This window comes from Penaeus vannamei, chromosome 12 (genome assembly GCF_042767895.1).
Source record: "Penaeus vannamei isolate JL-2024 chromosome 12, ASM4276789v1, whole genome shotgun sequence".
Taxonomy (NCBI): Eukaryota; Metazoa; Arthropoda; class Malacostraca; order Decapoda; family Penaeidae; genus Penaeus; species Penaeus vannamei.
In genome coordinates this window covers 17,473,870-17,479,207 of record NC_091560.1, presented here as the reverse complement: position 1 = coordinate 17,479,207, position 5,338 = coordinate 17,473,870, and positions in this window count along the sequence as shown.

The window sequence follows — 5,338 nt, the reverse complement described above, 5'->3', positions numbered from 1 at the left end:
CGATTTCCACTCAGACTTTAGGTGTCTTCGATTTTCACTCAGACTTTACGTGTCTTCGATTTTCACTCAGACTTTACGTGTCTTCGATTTCCACTCAGACTTTACGTGTCTTCGATTTCCACTCAGACTTTAGGTGTCTTCGATTTCCACTCAGACTTTACGTATCTTCGATTTCCACTCAGACTTTACGTGTCTTCGATTTCCACTCAGACTTTACGTGTCTTCGATTTCCACTCAGACTTTAGGTGTCTTCGATTTCCACTCAGACTTTACGTGTCTTCGATTTCCACTCAGACTTTAGGTGTCTTCGATTTCCACTCAGACTTTAGGTGTCTTCGATTTCCACTCAGACTTTAGGTGTCTTCGATTTCCACTCAGACTTTAGGTGTCTTCGATTTCCACTCAGACTTTAGGTGTCTTCGATTTCCACTCAGACTTTAGGTGTCTTCGATTTCCACTCAGTCTTTAGGTGTCTTCGATTTCCACTCAGACTTTAGGTGTCTTCGATTTCCACTCAGACTTTAGGTGTCTTCGATTTCCACTCAGACTTTAGGTGTCTTCGATTTCCACCCAGACTTTAGGTGTCTTCGATTTCCACTCAGACTTTAGGTGTCTTCGATTTCCACTCAGACTTTAGGTGTCTTCCGATAAAAATACCGGTAAAGAATCGTCCGCCGTTAAGGCCCTCTAAATTGGCCGCCGTGAAATTGTTGTGGCTTCAAACTCATGACAATAGAAACTGGATCCAGTTTCTTTCTCTCTCTTTATAAATCAGTGGTTTACCCATGTGAATTTTCTTTTATAATTTGCATATATTTTGAAACACACACACACACACACACACACACACACAAACACACACACACACACACACACACACACACACACACACACACACACACACACACACACACACACACACACACACACACACACACACACACGCATGTATGGACATATATATGCACATGGTAAAAATATTCGAACTACTCAGCGATTGATCCAAAAACATGTTTATATACTGGCAAGAAATTTACGTGGTTATCTTCGTATTAAGGCCATGTCAGTCACCTTGGAAACGTCACAGGCGGGTCTGTCTTTGCCCTGCATGCTGTGGGTTATAGTCATCAATATTGCGCGTCAGCTTCGTAGTCACCGTCCTTTCTAACCCTTTAACACTGAATGTCTTTTCTTTGTAACATTGCAATCCCCTAACAGCTGATACATTGTTTTATGTCGGCCCGTACTCCCTTTAGGGCACAGGATCATCGCAGTTCTTTTTATTCTAACAAAAATAAATAAAAAAACTTTTTTTCTGTCACGTAAAAAGGTTAATATAAAACCACTGGAGTATATAAGTACTGGCATGATTTTAGTTAAGAACAAGACTTTATAGAAGGTTTAAATGAAATGGAAAAAGTACCTGACAATGAGAATTATATAGTTTATACACACCACTCTTCGGAATGGTGAGGAAAGTCAAATGTTTACCTTCAGCCAGTTATTTCTCTTTTCGTTGTTACATCCTCTGTTCTTCCCATGGAAAGTAGATGTATTACCTTAGAGTTTACAATATCATATCACCGCGAGTGAGCTCTTATATTCACATAGAGATCGAATCTCATAGAAATGTATAATTCCAGTTATCATATATATTTTCTTGCCTGTAACGTATCAATAAATCGATCTTTATGAGTGTGTAAGGAAAAGCCCAGGAATAGACGAGATAACAACCAAATTGATCAAGAATGGAGGCCCAAATATCGAGGCATTCTGTCACAAACTCTGCTCCAACATCTGGAAAGAAGAAGAATGGCCAGCTGATTGGTTGAACTCTATATTTGTACTAATTCCGAAAAAAAGAGATACTATGCAGTGCACTGACAACAGAACAATCGCACTTCTTAGTCCTGTTGAAAATAATTGCTAAAAGATTTCAGAACAAACTCAAAGGAGAAATTGCCGAATAGCAAGATGGATTTGGAGGTGGAACGGGCACAAGAAACCAAATTCTAAATCTCAAAATGGGGGGGGGGGGGGGGCATTCGAAACGGTGGCTCACGATAATCTGGAAGATCATGTGGAGCATAAGATTTCCGAAACACTTTACTCTACTCTTGAAAGCAATGTATGATGAATAGAAAACAGCACTGAGAACTAATTATGGTATGACGGAATTGCTCGAAATTGATCAGGGTGTAAGACAAGGATGTATACTGTCGCTACATCTCTTCAACATCACAGAGATGATCATGAGAAAGGCACTACATGGATTTGAAGGGAGTGTCTCGATCGGGGGATATCGGAAAACTAACCTAAGATGTGCTGGTGACATGGTGCTCCTAGTGGGTAGAATGAAGGAACTGTAAGAGGTGGTAGACAGAGTAAGAATTGAAGGTGAAAATACCAGCCCATTAATTAATGCAAAGAAAACAAAACTAATGAAATTTCAAAAAAGGGCTACTGAAGACAGGCAAGACTATCCCCATTAAAACGAAAAAGAGACTGACGAAAAGACAAATGAGGAAGTCATCCGAAAGATCGGATACCCATGCAGACTCTTAGAAACATTAAATACATTAAAAAAAAAAAAAAAAAAAAAAAAAAAATGGTCAGGATAAGATCTTGCTTGTAAATCTACACCATTTCCAGTCGTAAACTTTGCATCCCGAAAAGAATCTGATTACTTGAGCATTGTGTATATAACGCTAATTACTTTCATGCAAACAAAAAGTTTTATCTTGTATAAACCTTATATAAAGTAAATCTCAAAGGAATTGTAGTTTTATATCATCTGCGAATATTATTTTGACTGCATGTCTTTAAAAATCAAGTATTTATCATATGATTGCATTCGGACATTCCTCGAAATTACTCATTTCACGCCAGCAGCGAGGTGCAATGAAATCATATTTCTTTTCATCAAGAGTCGATATGCCTTGCATGTAATTACTTGACACATTTGGGTAATTGTATTCGTGTTGCTACATGTTCATAACAGGCAGGAAAGTAAAAATATGTGGGAAATAATTATAAAGAAATATTGATGACAGGATAGAAAGGGAGAGAAAGAGAAAAAGAGGGAGGAAGGGAGTGGAAGTGAGAGAAAGTCCAAGTCAAAGCACTTAATTTCACTATTTGCAATGGTTCTTCTTTGTTTATTAGCAGCGATAGTGTATAGTATTACGAAGAAAACTAAAAATAATGTCAAGTTCATTAGTAAGGGAATTATGCTTATTTATATTTCTGAGAGAGAAAGTGAATGAAATAGAGAGAGAGGAAGAGGGAGACAGAGGAGGGATTGTGCAATTCATATTGCCGAGAGAGAGAGAGAGAAGTCGTTCGGTAATATACACGTTCTGTATGTGATTCCCACAGTGTAGTGGGTAGACTGAGGTGTAGGATAGGTTCACCGTACCTTTTGTGCCCGGTAGCAGCATACCCGCTGGTCAATCAGCTGTAGTGGACGTGATTTACCCACACTATGTTGCGAGTCCAGGCTAGGCGAGTCCCCCTAATGACAGCGTAGCACCTTGGTTGAGCACCATCTGTGGGAGTCTTCGGCAGCCACCTGGAGCATTTTTATTTGTTTTGTTTTATTTACACATTTTAGCTTTCTTTTAACAGCCTCAGATTTATGTTTAACGTTTAAGGGTTAAATAAGCTTCACTCTTATTTTTATATACTTTATTTTAATTTATATTATTTAAAAGTATTTTGCGACGACACACCCGAGGCTGATAAAAGCCACAGTCTTGCCGCGTATCACTCTCTTGAGTGGTTCGCTTGTCCGAGTAGTAGTAGTAGTAGGAGTAGGACGCCTCCTTCATGTATTTTTTCTTGGGACCTACGAGAGAGAGATAAGTATGTTTTTATTCTTTGTAAGAGGCCCGATAGGATGTGATATATGAATTGTACATTTTTGAGAATATACAGACTGAGGGGATCGCAAGTTTTCTTTATAAGTTTTGTTTGCGTTTTATCCTTGTTTTACTCATTTTTAAAAGAAGAATTGACATATTTAAATAGACTGAAAGAATAGAAAAAGAAAAGATCACACTGACAATGATAACAGAAAAGAATGATAAGTTAATTAAAATTTTAATCAAATGAAGATAGTCATCTAATATATAAATTAAGATTTAATTCTTAGGAGCAAGAAGGGCTTCAGAGTCGTAATGGGTGGGTCATGCTGCAAAACACGCCTGCTACCACTTTTTAAAGCAGCTCCCCTGTCTGAATTGCGCTCTGCAAGACCCGCATTTGTAGTAAGCCAATGTATCATAGCTAGAAACACTACACAGCAATCTGTGACGTCACTCTCCCAAAACCCTGACGTCCCATGTTTGGGAAAAAGATGACGCCCTTACATCCCTCATTATAGAGTCGGAAAAGTTAGTAGCTAGAAGTTGTGTCAGCATTGTTTAGCTTAGAGTTAGTAAAAGTTGTATAAACTGTCTACATGTATGTAATGCAGTGTATAAAATGTATTATTGTTTTCATTCCTTGTTTATAATACAGTGTAGTATCATATGAGATTATTTTCTTTCTTAGCTGCGTTCGGAACTGCTCGTCCAGACAAGTTGGACGAAATGTTTTGACCGTTCGGAACCTCTACTATTTCGTCCTGGACAAGTCCATCTCGTCCTCCTGTGAACCTGGGCGAGCAGGACGAGATGACGTTACAATACCTTTTTTTATGTAAACATTGACAGTTGCAAGTAACCACAAGATATTGATGGGTAATCTTATGGCCCTTAATTGGTGTTATCAAAGGATATTTTTGTGTTTGTCAGTTGCAGGTAAGTTAAATATGCATAGAAGGAGTTACAAAACATATGCAGCGTGTAAAATAAAGACACCGATATGATAAAAAAGTGAATTGTTTACATTATAGCCGGTTGCATTCTGGGCAGAAAAGGTCTTGGAGGTTCCGAACGCGGCCCACTTGTCCTGCTTGTCCTGAACAAGTTGTCTGAACGAACAAGACGAGGAGTTCTGAACGCAGCATTATTCCTCCTCTGGTATAAACATTTTTTTCTTGTTTAGTTCCCCACCAAATACCAACTTTGTTTATGCTTTAAGAACAACTGGCCACGTGCAGAACGGCAACTTATTTGTCGTTTCTCTTCATTGTATGCAGACAATAGACGAAATCTTCATTTTTACCGTTTGTAAGTGACCTTGAAAGGGTAGGCTAAATAGTAATATCCAAATCTAATTGTAAATTCAACTAAAACCAGTATACACGAATTATACCATATACTCTTCCCAAATGCCTACAATAAAGAATGCAAAGTAGGCTTGAGATGTTATTAAAAGGCTCATTCTTAATCGC